Source organism: Bos mutus, chromosome 14 (genome assembly GCF_027580195.1).
Source record: "Bos mutus isolate GX-2022 chromosome 14, NWIPB_WYAK_1.1, whole genome shotgun sequence".
Lineage (NCBI taxonomy): Eukaryota > Metazoa > Chordata > Mammalia > Artiodactyla > Bovidae > Bos > Bos mutus.
Window position 1 is genome coordinate 65,172,979 of NC_091630.1, and position 15,978 is coordinate 65,188,956.

General features: G+C 50.4%; 1 protein-coding gene across 1 annotated transcript in view; it reads left to right on the plus strand.

Annotated features, from left to right (window-relative positions):
- The first annotated feature begins 3,790 nt into the window (after positions 1 to 3,790).
- Positions 3,791 to 15,978, plus strand: part of ZHX2 (zinc fingers and homeoboxes 2) — a 180,328-nt gene continuing 168,140 nt past the window's right edge. The window contains 1 exon segment of the mRNA XM_070382426.1: positions 3,791 to 4,735. The gene's annotated coding sequence lies outside the window, so the exon portion shown is untranslated.

The following is a 15,978-nucleotide window of genomic DNA, read 5'->3' on the forward strand; positions in this document are numbered from 1 at the left end:
CATAAAATGGGAACAATAATGCCAGTTCTGCTTTCCTTATAGAGATGATGCTAGGATCAAACCAGACTGTAAAAATCAAAGAAAAAATAAGCTCTGAGTTTTCCCCATTTGGTAAACTTTTAGCTCTCCACTCCAAGCAGGATCAAGTCACTGCCAAGCCAAGCTCCTGCTGTAAACTTGAAAACATCAAATCCCAGCTCCAATGCTACCAATGCCGTGGGGTGATCTCAGGGCACGAGACATTTTATATCAAGCCATGGGGTGGGGAGATACAGACATGCAAGGAGACAGCCTCTGTCTAGCATGCCTCCTTTCTTCCTTTCACTCGCAGGTATTCAGTAAAGCAATCTGAATGTTCTAAAAGGTCACACTCTGTCTCGCTTTGTTGTAAGTCGTGTCAGTAGTGGCCATTCCATGCTACAGTTGCTAAATTGATATTTAACTGTTTTCATTTCTCTTAAGAGTTTCATAATGGAAAGAGTAAATAAATGTAACATATGGAAAGATACATATCAAAATTATAACCAGTGCCCAGTTGGACTGCTGATGTTTTCTTTTTCTTGTTTCTCTGTTTTCTTTTTTCATTCATTTAGAAAAATGCTCATCTAGCAGTGAATGCAGGGATTAGATAGCTGGAAGGGGTAACCCCACAACCCCCATCTCAATTCCAAATCTTTGCCCACCCCCCACCACATCTCTTTTGAGTTTGCAAGCCAGTGTGGATTTGCTGTCATTAGATTTAGGGTCCCATAAGGGTAATGCTGCTTTTTATTTCTTCTCCTCCTGCCATTTCTAAATTTTTAAGACTTCTTAACCTGGCCTAGTTCTTATCAAATCATGAACAGAAGCTGTTTCCTCCCTACTTGGCCTCTATAAATCACAGTGACAGACTCCTGTCTCTCCTTGGTTTTGAAGCCACCAGACAAAGATTTGAATCCAGATTCTTCTGCTTACTGGCTGAGTGACTTTGAAGAAGCTTCTTAAGTTCTCTGAACTGCAGTTTTGTCATCTGTAAAATGGGAGAGAGAATACCCACAGGGAAGGTTGGTTGTAAGGATTTAACAAGATGATGTGTAAGAAGGGCTAATACATAATAGAGGCTTGAAAGATAATTGCTAATAAAAGCAGTCCTGGGAAGCACTGGAGGCTGTTCTAGGCTGAGGGTGGAGCTTAGGTCGTTAATAAAAGGCAGAATTGTACAATCATTAAGAACTCTGGCTCTAGCTTCTGAAAAATCTAGTGTAAATCCTTGCTCCCTCCATTTGCCTTGGACACGTTACTACATTTCTAAGAGCCTTGGCTTCCTCACCTGTAAAATGCACATAATAATAACTTACCTTAACAGTGGTTCTCAAAATCTTATCCAGGCATCCTGGAGGCCCCCAAGACCCTTCCAGGGGGTCCTCAAGGTCAAATCTGTTTTGGTTATAGGGGTACAATATTACTTACTATTTTCACTCTGATTGTTTCTAAAGTATACAGTTGTTTCCCAGAGGCCACATGACATACAGTGTCATTGCTCTGATGGCCCTGTGTTTGTAAATTCCTGTGCTTTAATTTTTTCAATTTCTAATATGGTAAATGTCAAGATGTATAAAACTCAGGTTAACAAAAGCTATTTGGGGTCCTCAATAATACTAAAAGTCTAAAGGAACCCAAGATAAAATCACTGCCTAAGGGTTGTTGTAACAATTAATTACCGTACCCCTGAAACTAATACAATATTGTAAGTCAACTATACTTCAGTTAAAAAAAAGATTCAGAAGCAACTGGTATATGTATACAAAGCACTCAGTAAACATTATCCCTATAATTATTGGTTCCAAAGCTCCTGAATCATAGCAGATAAGGGTCTGCCTATTCCACCTACACATAAAGCAAACTGAAATCAAATTCCAGCACTTAAGGCAAAAGTCACCCTTGTTTCATCCCCTCCTGTTTATTTATATAGTAAAGGTTGAGTCCATGCTAAACTTTGAACAATTTAAAGACACTGAGGCACATAAGAGGCCCACACAGTGCCCAGGAGATCCAAGTGCCCTGAAGATATGGGAACTCAGTGGACAGTCCAGAGGGCTTACCCTGCTTGGCTCAGCCATGACCCTGGCATCCTATTACTTACTGGTCCAGCCAGAAGAAGGAGGTAATGGTGGGGAGGGGGGGTGGGCGGGGGCAGAGGGAACCTGGCTTATAGAAACCCCTCCTAAGCGGTTGACCAGCAAAAGGGAGGTGCAGCCTCAAACAGGAATAGCTTCCTTAAGGTTTCAGTAATTTCCATGGAAACACGTTGAGAGCTGTCATTTTCAAGGGAAGGTGGGGAAATGGTGAGATGACCTGGAAGAGTCAAGAGTAAGCAATATAAAAATATTAAGAGTTGGGGACATCTTTTTCTTTCACTCTTCAGACACACCCTTGAGGGAAAAAAAAAAAAACCACAGCATCCCTAAATTCTGGTTTTGATGGCAACTAACAGATTAGGATTTTAGAGAGTAGGTATCAAATGAGTTTGAGAAAGATGCGACATGACCTGGATCATAGTCATTCAGCAAATTCTTCACAATATTTTAAAAGTCTGCCTCCCCGGCAGCTCAAGCCTCAGGTGCCAGAGGGTCTCGCGAAGAGACCCCCCACTCCCAGGCCAGAATCTAATTTTATGCTGTTAACAAGCAAACCCTACATCAGCAATAACGGAACAAACAGGTGCAAGCCAGTAAGAAAGTTTTGCATACGAGCTATTTTTATTGCAAAAATTCCTGGGGACCCAAAGAAGGAGATTCTGTTGAAGAAACGAGTCTCTGGGGAGATCCTAGGAAAACCTTTTGGCTTCTTTCTTCTCCTCAGCCTCGGAAACGAAAATGCCAAAAGGTCACTCAGTGCCTTGGCCACGCGGTCAGCCCCAGTCCCGGTCCTCGCCTGCAGCCACTCCGTCGCACCCGGCCACCTGTTGCTGCCCTCGCGCCTGGAGCCGAGTCGCAAGCCGCCGCTAGAGTTCGTTCTAATTCCCTGGAGCAAAGGCTGGCCGGGAAACCCCGACGCTCCGAGCCTGCTAATCTTCAGGGCAGGCGGGGACTCCGCAGGGCCTCCCAGCCTCAGGCTCCCTTTGTCTCCTCGCGGCGCTCAGAGCATCAAAAGTCAACCCCAGACAGCATCCTCTGGACCCCTCTTGGCTCGTGCGCGCTCGCGCTCAGCTCACACCTGGGAGATGCTGACGCGTCGAGACGCCCACGGAGAGGAAAAGGGTCCATCCAAGCAGGACCCGGAGGCGCAGACAGGTTGCTCTCCGTGAGATTCCAGAGCGTCTCCTGAATCCCAAATCCCTTAGAGCTCCCTAGCTGAGCACTGTTGCAGCAGCGCCGCGCCCCAAACGCAAGTTCGCGGTTGCGGAGGCCGTAGGCGGAGAGTAGCTACGTCCAGACTCGCCTCTGCTCTAAGGAGCCCAAGGGGAGATCCAGGGGGAGGCAACACTTAGGGATGCCCTCCCGCCAGGAACGCCGGAGTCGCAATTTCGAAAGTGACCCGCCTCGCTTCCGAGGGACTTGCCTGTGAGCGCCGCAGGGGTGTGCATTTCTGGAAGTCTGAGAATCCCAGCGAACGCTGGCCCGGCAAGAGTTTTTAAGTCAGCTCCCGGGGCGTCTGTTTGTTTATTGACGCTTAGGGGGAAAGTCTGAGGATGTTTAACCAACCTCAGACCTGGCGCAAGCGAAAATCTCAGACTCTCTTGGGCAAAAGTCCTCTAATTTCTAGTCGTTATATAAGTAGGGGCTCTTTCTTACCCTGCCTACCCTAAGCGCTCTCGTTCCTATTCCAGGAGTTAAATGTGTCTCGCTTAAAAAAAAAAAAAATTTTTTTTTTAAGTTGTCATTATTTCCTTGAGTCCAAAGGCGGGAGAACGCGCAGGCCGCGCCCCGGGGCGCGCGGCGGCCCCACCCTTGCGCTGCGGGAGGGACGCGGGGTCCCGGGTGCCGCTGGCTTGCGCTGGAGCAGCCGCGCCCCGCAGTCCCTCCGTCCGCCACTCCACGTGGTCGGGATCAACAGTTTGCTGAGCTCATCAATGACACCTTGAACTTTTAATAAAGAAAATGGGTATTGCGCCGGGAGGGTTCGGCCGCAGCCGCCTCGCCGGGTCCTGCTTAATATTCAATGATCTCGCTCGCGCCTCCCCCTCCTCCCCTAGCAGAAATTCCACCGAGTCCGTTACTGGGCTCAGACTTTTAACTTAATTTACGGGGCCCCCACCCCAACCTTGGCTAGTAACCAGCGCCTTGAGGGCTAGCTTCCCCCCTCCCACCCCTCTAGCTCCCGCCTGAAAATTGACATTTCGCCGGCGTCTCCGGAGGGAGCTGAATTTCACTTTGTAACTTTCTGCGGAACCCGAGCCCGGGTGGCAGCTCGGGTGGTGGTATCGTATGCAAATACGCATGCTGACGTTACAGATCATGTGGGTTTTGGCGTAGATTCCCCACTGATCGAGACATTTTTTCCCCCCTTTTTTTTCCTTTTTTTCCCCCCCCTTTTAAAAAATTTTGGCCACTGTTCTCCGTACGGGGGCTTCTGTCTGGCTGGCTGGCTGGCAGGCTGGCTTGGCCCCCTCTTTCCCACGGAGCCCGAGCCGGGCGCCCGGTGGGGAGTGGGGAGTGGGTGGGGGGGGAGCCAGCAGAGTTCCATTTTGGAACGCCCCTGTGCCGCGTCTCCGCGTTCCCAGCCCGGGTCCCCGCGCTCCCAGCCCCCGGCGCAGGTAAGAAACTTCGCCCCGGCGCGGAGCACCCCCCCACCGCCCCGGCGCAGCCGGCCCCGAGCCCCGCACGCCGGGCACCGGCCACTCCAGCCCAACTTTCCCACCGCCGCCGCCGCCGCCGCCGCTCCCGAAAAATGTGTTGTTAATGGGACTTGGCCGGGTTTGTGATTGCAAAGGGGGGCGCGGGATGGGGGTGGTAGGTAGTGTGCAGGCTTTTTTTTTTTTTTTTTTTTGCGGGTGGGAGGAGATCAGAAGAGTCAGAGGTGGGGGAGATTTTTTTTTAAGAGTTCTGATTACAAGTTTGGATAAATGGGAGGCCGAGCGAGGAGGAGGAGGAAAAAAACATGTCTACGTTTCCCTATGTCGACATAAGCCACAAAAAAATATGGCGTCCGCTTTCGACAGGGCGTTACGTAGACCCGACTGTGTTTTTATTTATTTATTTCGGGGCCGGCTCCCTCCCTCCTTGGCCCGAGCGCGGCGCTTTGTGCGAGCGGGGCCGGTCCCGCAGGGACTCGGCCGGGACGTGGCCCCGGCTCCGCGGGGTTCGGCGGGCGGGGGGCTGCGTGTGTGTGCTCCCCGCCGTCCCCCACCCCCCCCGCCCCGCGCTCCCCGCGTCTCCCCGCTCCCGGTGACGATTCGCCGTAACGTGGTGGCAGGAAGCATGACGCCGTGGGCTGAGGCTCGCCTCTCCGCTCTGCGCTCCTGGCGGCTGCCGGCGGCGCGGGCGGGCGGGCGGGCGACCGGCCGAGCTACCTGCCGCGCGGGCCGGGCCGGAGCGCGGCGCTGTCCCCACGCCCCGCTCAGGTGCCGGGGAAGCCGCGTGGGGAGGGGCGGCGGGGGACACCCCGGGACCCCCTCTCCGCAGGGCCCGGCGGCCCGCCCCAGCCCACCGTCGCCACCCCCTCCGCGCACCGCCACCCTCCACCCCCCGGCCCGGAACCGCAGGGGGCGCGTTTCGTCTCTGCCCCCACGAGAGAGGTTCAGCTTTGTTGGTGTTACGGCTCCTTGGTGGGGTCCCCGGGACTTGGTCGACTCTTCGCCTTTACAAACTTGCCCCTTTCCCAGCCGCTGTGCAGGAGGCTGCGGAGGCGCAGATGAGCGGAAAGTTGGAAACCAGTGAGCATCACAGGACGGTCCCCTTGGGCTCGTCGCCGTGCGGAGCTCGGGAGGCGGCGGCGGAAGGGGAGAGGGGTGTGGGAGGCTGGGGAGAAAACTTGACGGGGAAGCTAAGTTGTGATTTGCTCAGGCTTCCACCTGATGGATTGGTTTCCAAGCCAGTGGGGTCTCTGCCTTCACAGTAATTTCCGCGATGGCCTTTTGTTTGTCTGGAAGGTGGGGGAGGAGGAAGGTGGGGAAACCAAGACTTTCCCTGGACCCCTCCCCTTGAAAGTGGCGCTGCCCAGACCCTGGAGTTCTGTCCAGCGCAATCCCCGACGGTCTCCCTCTGTTATCAGTGTTAATGTTGAATGTTAGCCGCTCAGTCGTGTCCGACTCTTTGCGACCCCGTGAACTATGGCCACCCCCACCCTCACCCCAAGTCTCTCTGTCTGTCCATGGGGATTCTCCAGGCAAGAATACTGGAGTGGGTTGCCTTTCCTTCCTCCAGGGGATCTTCCTGACCAAGGGATCGAACCTGGGTCTCCCGCATTGCGGGCAGATTCGTTACCGTTTTAGCCATCAGGGAAGCCACCTGGTGTTGTTAATGTTACTAATAGCAGCTCCCCAAGTCCGAGTCAGGCCGGTGAAGGGGAGCGGGGTGCAGGATTTGGGGGACAGGCATTGCCCCACTTCGTTCCTCTGGTTGCTCAAACCTCGCACAATTATCCTCTTAAAACACACACATACATAGACTCATTCACTCACTCACATGCACATTCTCTCTCCTGTAATGTTGAGCAGAAGTGAATGCCTTGAAGTGTAGGGAGTGAAGTTCTGAGAGCTCTTCAAGATTTCCGTCAAAAGGTGATTTTCTGTTTATGAGGGCAGTGAGTTAAAGTAGTGGAGTCCCAGGACAGTAATGTCAAAAAGCATTTGGACGACAACCAAGTGGAATAAATATCTTGTAAAATGGCATGTTTAACAGTAAAAATAGATTAATGGAGCCCTCAAGTGCTTGAACGGGACTCACATGAAGGTTTAAGTTTAAAGGGAAAGTTAATATAAAGCTGTAGACACATCTTCTTTTAAGGCCAAAGGGGGGAAATGTACAAGTAAGATTGAAATGTGTCCCTGACAGTGACTGGACACACGATCTGGGAATATCGTTGCTATTTAAACACTCTGCTCCATTGACTGTTCTCATGTGCATATTTGCCTTCTGGCCAGGTTTGGTGTCAGCGAAGGATCCACTTGGAAGTTAACAGCTCTTAAGGGGAAAATTCAGAGGCCAAGGTTTTGGGGTAAATGGAATATACTAATTCCCATTTAAAGGCAAAAATCAAGATGCCACAAATGTTTGTTGGCACACAAGTATTCTCCCAATGTAAATGCAGCGTGTCTTGACATGCCCAAAGGCAACCCCACCTCAAGTGTCCTGTCCCCATCAGGACCATGAGACTCAGTGGGGTGCTGTGCATTTGACAAAAAAGGATAATGACAGTGTTTGATAACAGTTGCTAACACTGTTTCAGTGTGCCAGGCATAATGCTGTATATTTTACATGCTTTACCATTTAATTCTCACTATAACCCTATGAGATAAATACGATTATTATCCCAAGTTTACAGTGGAAGAAACTGAAGCTCCGAGAGGTGACAAAAACTTGCCCAGAAGCCACACAACAAGAGTTAGACTCCGCATTTGAAGCCAAGTCTTAACAGCACTCCAGTATAGCAGCTCCTCAGATATGGGAAGTTGTAGTTAGAATGAAAAGTAAAGGCAGAAAAGAGGGAACAGGGACCACTGCCCAGTGGTCCAAACTTGTAGGAATTTTCCTGGGTTTCATCTCCTACATGAAAGAAAGTAAAGTCGCTCAGTCATGAGCGACCCCATGGACTGTAGCCTACCAGGTTCTTCCATCCATGGGATTTTCCAGGCAAGAATACTGGAGTGGGTTGCCATTTCTGTCTCCAGGAGATCTTCCCGACCCAGGGATTGAACCTGGGTCTCCCACATTGTAGGCAGACGCTTTACCATCTGAGCCCCCAGGGAAGTCCTAATTCATCTCTTAATTAATTTATATTTAGCGACTCTGTGTTGATTTGTTTATTCCATAACTATAATATTCATCACACTAATAAAGGGCGATAGTCATTAAGCACTTTTATATGTCAGGGACCAAGTGCTTAAAATTAAACTATTTTGTCTTTGTGAAACCCAGTGGGGCAAGTACTGTCATTCTCTCCTTTATATAGATGAGGACCTAGGAGCACAGAGAGGTTCTCTAACTTGCTCAAGGCCAAACAGTAAGCAGAGTGCCAGACTCCAGAACATGTGCCGTCCACATGCCAGTGCGCTATTCTAGACATGTTGGAGATGCTGATGAAATGGAGCATCTCTCTAACCTTGATGCAAAGCCCTGCTCCAGGCACTAGGGAGATGTTAGTGGACTGAGACCCCTTACCACCTAGGAGTTTGAGCAGCCAGCAGGCCACATCAAGCAGAATTAAATAGGTGCTAGAATTGAGAAGAGTAACTACTGTGGAAGTAGCATGAAGGGCAATGGCACCCCATTCCAGTACTCTTGCCTGGAAAATCCCATGGACAGAGGAGCCTGGTAGGCTGCAGTCCATGGGGTCGCAAAGAGTCAGGCACACCTGAACGACTTCACTTTCACTTTTCACTTTCATGCATTGAGAAGGAAATGGCAACCTGCGCCAGCGTTCTTGCCTGGAGAATCCCAGGGACGGGGGAGCCTGGTGGGCTGCCGTCTATGGGGTCGCACAGAGTTGGACACGACTGAATCGACTTAGCAGCAGCAGCAACAGCAGCATGAAGGGCTCAGTTCTTGCACTGTGAGGGATCCCATAGAGGATTTCCTAGAGTGAGTAGCTGGGAAACTGCCCGTGATTGAGGAGGAACCATGTCTGGAGGTGTGTCTGGTATCATTGCACACAGCTGTTAGCACCAGAAATTCTGCCCACCCATGACTTAACCAGATGGGGGCCTATTTGTGTTGGACAAGAAGAAAGTGGGTGGAATGGTGCCTCAGCTGTACCACTGGGGACCGAGGCTCTGTCTTTCTATTCTGCCACCCATAGAGTTTTACGCATTTGACCCCAGGTCTATCACCTCATGGTGGGAAGGGGGCTGCTGCATCTCCAGGCCTCACATCTGCCTTCCAGGAAAGGGGAAGTAGGATGACTGAGGCACACAGAACATTTACCTAGTGTGGCTTTACTGTTACGTTTGGAAAGGGACACCCCTCTCAGGGACTTCTGTCCTTAGCTTGACCAGAACTGTGCCACATGGTCACCAGAACCTACTGGAGAGGGGCAATCACATGTTTTTAGTTAGGCGCATCAATGCCATAAATACACTGGAATTCAGCTTGTAAAGCAGAAGGGGTGAATGGTGGAAGTGTTGTTGAGCTGGAAGATAAAGTGTGTGTGGCCTCCGATGAGAAAAGGGGTGTATTCTGGATGAAATTAAAACTGCGTCCTAGGGGCCATGTGTGTTCTGCTGAGGTGGAGAGGGAGACGCAGGGAAGATTGTGCAGAGAGATGATGCCAGACTTGGAGGCAGACGTGGAGGAGGTTGATTTAATTTGTAGGTACTAGGGAGCCATTGCAGGCTTCTGAGGAGGGACTGTCAGGTTTCTTAAGAAGGTAAGACTGACAGCAGTGTGCCTTATGGAAATAAATCAGCTTGGTTCTTATTTGAACTAGAATGAGTTCTGGAAAGTTTCAGACCAGGGGACCAGTTCTGCCTTAGGGCAAAAAGAAGACAACACACTAAGAAAGTGAGGGAGATTTTCTTTTAGGTTCTGCCAATAGGAATCCAAAATTAACCTGATGTTAGTCAGCTATTGTGTGCATATTCAGTCAATTTAGTCGTGTCCAGCTCTTTGTGACCCCATAGAGTGTAGCCCACCAGGCTCCTCTATCCTTGGAATTTTCCAGGCAAGAACCATTTACTTCTCCAGGGGATCTTCCTGACCCAGGGGTCAAATCCCCATCTCCTGTGTCTCCTGCATCAGGCAGATTCTTTACCGCTGAGCCACCAGGGAAGCCTTTAGTCAGCTGTTACCAGGAAGCAGCTAGCTTTCCTTTTGCAGTAACTAATGAGTAGAACTGGACACAATGGAAAGGAGCACCAGTTGATTCCCCAAACACAACGCTTGCCTTTCTCCTGACCCTCAGATTCCCCGGGTCCTACCTGCAGCTCCAGCACTCATCAGCAGAATAATTTCGGTTGTGACCCTTCAGCTTTGCTTTTTTTTTTCTTTCACATTTGTTTAAAATTGGAGGATAATTGCTTTACAGTGTCGTGTTGGTTTCTGCCATACAACGTGAATTAGTCATAACCAAAGGTTCGTCTAGTCAAGGCTATGGTTTTTCCTGTGGTCATGTATGGATGTGAGAGTTGGACTGTGAAGAAGGCTGAGCACGGAAGAATTGATGCTTTTGAACTGTGGTGTTGGAGAAGACTCTTGAGAGTCCCTTGGACTGCAAGGAGATCCAACCAGTCCATTCTGAAGGAGATCAGCCCTGGGATTTCTTTGGAAGGAATGATGCTAAAGCTGAAACTCCAGTACTTTGGCCACCTCATGAGAAGAGCTGACTCATTGGAAAAGACTCTGATGCCGGGAGGGATTGGGGGCAAGAGGAGAAGGGGACGACAGAGGATGAGATGGCTGGATGGCATAACTGACTCGATGGACGTGAGTCTCAGTGAACTCTGGGAGTTGGTGACGGACAGGGAGGCCTGGCGTGCTGTGATTCATGGGGTCGCAAAGAGTCAGACACGACTGAGCGACTGATCTGATCTGATCTGATCTGATGTATATAAACAGAGGGGATGCTCCCAGAGGCCCTTCTGTCAGTTTCCCCACACTGGCTTCCCCCAGAAAGGCCACCATCCCTGATTCTTTTCTCAGTTAATCACTTTATGATTTGGGGCTGTTACATATAAACCTGTTTCCTCAGCTCTAAAATGGAGATTATTCCAGTAGCTGCTTTCTGGATTGTTGTGAAGCTGAAGAAATTTACAGAAGGGTTTAGCATAGTGCCTGACACGTGGATTCTGCTCAGTAAATGTTACCTGTTGTCACCATCCTCACCTGCCATCATCATCTTGCCACCACCTCTAAGATGTGACTTTCTTGTATCCTTGAGAGGGGCCAAGTAATTAACATGCATGAATTTGTGCCATAGATTTCAAGACCCCAACTGTCCCCAGTTCATTGCAATTCTCCTCCATCCCACCCTCTCCCCACCACGCACACACACACACACACACACTCACATATGTGCTCATTTGTGGCAAATCTGAGCAACTTCGGACACGGTGAGCTCTCCTGAAATATCACAGTGGGACCCTGGTGCACCGTTCAGGTAATGTGCTGTGTCATGGTTAAATTCAGGCAGTGCCGTTCTGAAAAGATGCTCAGCTGCTCACATACCCCGGTGGTAGACAACAGAGTGGGCATTGTTCTGGGTACTGACAGGGTAGTTTCTTTTGTAGTTGAAAAAGAGAAAGTCCTCTCGATTCCCCGCCCCCACCCTCCATCAAATAGGTTGTGATTTTAACAACATCCACCCCAATCTGTTTCCTGTTTCTATGCTTCAAGTCATGCATTTAAGATGGGTTGATTGGCAATGGGGTGTGTATGTGTGTGTGTGTGTGTATGTGTGTGTCTCCTACACACACACGTTTAGCAGACCCCCAAGAAGAAAAACTGTCTTGGCAACAGTCCATCATGTTCCACCCAAACTTTAAAAGGGAATCAAAAAAGACCAGAGTCAGAATCAAGTTTTCTTGCTGACACCTCTCTTTACCCGCCACCCCACCCCTGGTGAACAGTTTACCTGTTAAAAGCCACAGTCCACACACTTTCTTCCTCTTCCTGCCCTCCTCTTGTCCCCTAGCACCGAAACGCTTAGTGGGGATTAAATCTTATTACAGTGTTTCAGTGCAACAGTATTTACCATGTGAAACCTGTAGCGAATGAAATGCGTGTGCTGTTCATTCATGGGGGATCGATATGAAGGAATGTGGCCCAGGCATTCACTCACTTAGGTATAAGAGGCTCAGAGTAGACTTTAGAGGTGCACAGGCTTGGTTTGGGATGGAGAAGTTCAAAGCACCTGCTGGGTTTACTTTCCTGGATTTAAAGCCACGCCTGGTTCACCTTGCAGGGGGAAATTAGCAAAACCCTGGGAACTGTTTGCTGTCAGGCTCCGGGCAGGGAGTGGATTCCTGTGTTTCTGGGGCCTCGAAGGGTGGCCAGGCTGATTTAGCTCTTTCTCTGGGAGGGAATGCTCCCTGTCGGGGGCCCAGAACAGACTCTGTGGGAGAGAAAAGTAGCCTGCTGTTGAGAAGGGTAGAGAGAAAAGATGAATGAGATTTCCTGGGATGGTTGGATGCCTGCACCTGCGGCTTCTGGACTCCAAACCAGCTGCAGAAAACCGAGGAAGGACCAGATTCTACACAGAGCAGGCTGCAGGCACACATGCAGGGGTAGTGCTAGCATGACGGTTTAAATCACTGTTGCAGAAAGGCAGGAGAACCAGTCCTCCGCGGGGCCGCCATTTGTATCCCTCAGAAGCATCTCCCCCCACCCCGGGCCCCTGACCCCAGCTGTGTCCACTCTGGCTGGTGAGATTGAATAGAATACAAAGTCCCCTGCCCTCCCCAGACACACCACAAACACAGTGCCCCCATCTTCAGAGCAGCAAGAGCATCCAAAAATTGGGTACCTACTGTGTGCCAGGCACCCTGCTGAACGTGCTCTCTTCACTGTGTCCTTCAGAGTGACTCTGAGGAGGGCATCCAGGGCCACGGTGGAGCCTCATCTTAAAGACCAAAGGAGACCAAAGCGCAGAGCGGTCAGGTGCTTGGTCTCAGAGAGGAGGTAGCCGAGATTCGCATTCACATCAGCCTGATGCTAAAGCCGATACTCTTATGCATCACCAGGTCTTTATATGTATATGTAACTATGTTTATGTATCTATTTTTGGCAGTGCTGGGTCTTCCTCGCTGCGGGTCTTTAGATTGGGTGAGCAGGGGCTGCTCTCTAGTGCAGTACTCGGGCTTCTCGTTGCAGTGGCTTCTTTTGTTGTGGAGCAAGGGTTCTAGAGCACACGGACTTCAGTGGTTGCGGCTCCTGGACTCTAGAGCACAGGCTCAGTAGTTGTGACACTTGGACTTAGTTGCTCCGCAGCATGTAGGATCTTCCCGGATCAGGGATCGAACTTGTGTCTCCTGCATCAGTAGGCTGATTCTGTACCACTGAACCACCAGGAGAGTCCCTCACCAGGTCTTTCTGATGTCTTCTGGAGGCCTGGAACTATATGGAGGGAGAAGGGACAGTTTTCGAATGAGTTTCTGGACAGTCTGACAGCTTTTCTGCTAAAGGAATGTAGGGGTCAGTGTACGCAGGCGCGCACGCGCGCAAGTGTGTGTGTGTGTGTGTGTGTGTGTGTGTGTGTGTGTGTGGTGTAAGATTAGTTAAAACAGAAGAGAATTCCAGATCTGTGCCTGTTATCCTTAGCCACCCAAACCCCACTCCCAAGACAATTCTAAGCGTCTGTCAGTGTCTACACCAGAACATTCTCCAGGGGGCATGCCACCCTCTCCTCCCTGGCTCTGGCAAGAGAAGGAATCCCAGTGGGCTGACAGCTGAGAGATGGAGACGAAGGAGAAGCTGGGTGCTACTTTCAGGATGCTAAACAGCCTTGCCAGCCAATGGGGGCAGGAGGTAGGGGGAGCAGGCGTTGGGAGGGTGGAGAATGGCTGGGTTGCTGTTTTTATACAATAAAAGAGGATCATTGTAATTGGGAGCCCTTGAATCATAACACGTCTGCCCATGGTTCTTTCCAGCTGCAGAGCCATTTAGTTAAATAGCACAGAAAACTCCTTTCAGCTGACATTACTTTCCTGCTGTTCTTAAACTACAAGACCGGGCTGAATCACTCAAACGAAAAAGCCATCTCAGGCTCCCTTAGCCCCTGTGGGTATGCAGAGCTCCCATGGAATCTTCCTGGCCTGTGCAGGAGGACATTGAGAAATTATTTTCCTGTGCACTGCACCCTTGTCTTTTGAGGAGCAGCATCTTTAAGGTATTTGCAACCCAGTCTGGTCAGAGCTGGATATTGCACATGGCCAAGTTGTTTAGGATGGGTGGTGGCCCAGAGAGGGTAGGGAAAGGCCTCACAATGACAGGGGCTAGAGGAGGCAGGGCGTGTGGACTGACAGCCAGAAGATGGAAAAAGAGACCGCCCCCTCCTCCCAGCCAAGAAGCGAGGGGAAGGGATGCTGGTGGCTGCAGACAGGAGCAGAGAGGAGCACAGGCCCTCACCAAACCTCCCCTGATAGAGAGCACCGAGGCGGCATTATCCTATAGAACGGCCTGGAATTTAATTGATTCTAAGCATGCAGTGAATTTCTGCCAGAGCCACACAGTTCAGGAGAACTGGAAGACTTCAGGTCATTTCCAAGAGCAGAGAATCCTGGGTGCAGGGAGCCACAGAACAGAAAGGGTTTGGATCACTGGTGGGTTAATGGGAGCCCCTCCAAAGATGGGGGGCTGCTGTGAGATTGAACGTGGCCTGACTTCAGCACTTTTAGAAACGGGATTTATTGTAAAAAGTCTAATGTCCTCTGTTGTCCCCAGAGGGGGATGTTGGGAGGATGAGAATAATAGCAGCATGGTGCGTGAGTAGGATCAAGGAGTGTTCTAGCAGGAAGGAAGTTTCGGGGTTGCCTGCTCCAACTTAGGGAAACTGAGGCCCAGAGAAATGAGGGAATTGACCCAAGGATGCCCAATCATATGGCAGTGCGTGACTTTTCCTCTTCTGCGCTGGCTAGTTTACTTCCTCTGTCCAATCAGCAGACACTCACTGAGCACCTGCCAGGGGAAGAAAACAGCATCCCTGCTCTCAGGAAGGTCATGGTCACTTGGCACTTAGCAGCAACTGCTTCCTGACATCAGAGGCACAGGGCCTGAGTGCTTTCTGTGGGCTAGCGCATGGCACTTCTGGGAGATGGGAGGACTCTGTTATCCCCATTTAATCGATAAAAAAGCACAGAGGGGGGAAGTCCTTTGTCCAAGGTTTCTGGAAGCCAGGCAGTCCTACACCACACCTAGTGCTCTTAAGGCTCAGGCTCGTGCACGTGTGTCCCCTCCTACCCTCTGTCCACCTGCGGCTCCAGCAAGAGGGCTGGGGCCCCACCCCACTGATTAGCGCCCTGGGGGCGGAGCCACCAGCCCTCGCTAAGGATAACACAGGGATGGGTGTGTGTTCAGAGCTCGATGAAGGGCCTTCTCCTGCATGGGGGTTGTTCCCGATGTATTGAATGTCAACTGTGCATAGGCTCTGTGCCCCTCACACCTCACGTCATAGCCCAGGTCATCTGTACGGCAGCCCTGCTGAGCAGATAGTGGGGAGGGCAGAGCCGGAACTCCAGCACACATCCGTACAACCCAAGACAAGAACAGTTGCAGCTACATCGGGCAGGCATGCTGCAGCCGGAAGATGCTGATTGGGAGTCCTGGGTGGGCAGGCCACTTAGGGACACAGCATCGCTGGTGATGGGCCAGTGTCTTTTTCTGTAAAACTAAAGGTCTCTAAAAATAAATGAACTTGGAGGCACTTTGGGCAACTTTCAGTTGAGAAACAGATACTTATTTAAGTATAATAAAAAGTCCCAAGTGCTGTGAGTTGGGCCCTGGGCATCTCTGTAGCATAGATGTTAGTACTAGTCACATTTTAAAAAGTAATTTGAGAATAGCATTAAAACATGTATATTATCATATGTGAAACATTGCCGGTCCAGGTTTGATGCATGAGACAAGGTGCTCAGGACTGGTGCACTGGGATGACCCTGAGGGATGGGATGGGGAGGGTGGGAGGAGGGGGGTTCAGAATGGGGGACAGATGTACACCCATGGCTGATTCATGTCAATGTATGGCAAAACCCACTACAATATTGTAAAGTAATTAGCCTCCAATTAAAATAAATAAATTTTAAAACATAAATAGCTTCACATCCACCCATTTAAAATATACATTCTACTGACTTTTAGTGTATCTACAGAGCTATGCATCCATCACTAGGGTCTAATCTTCGAACATTCC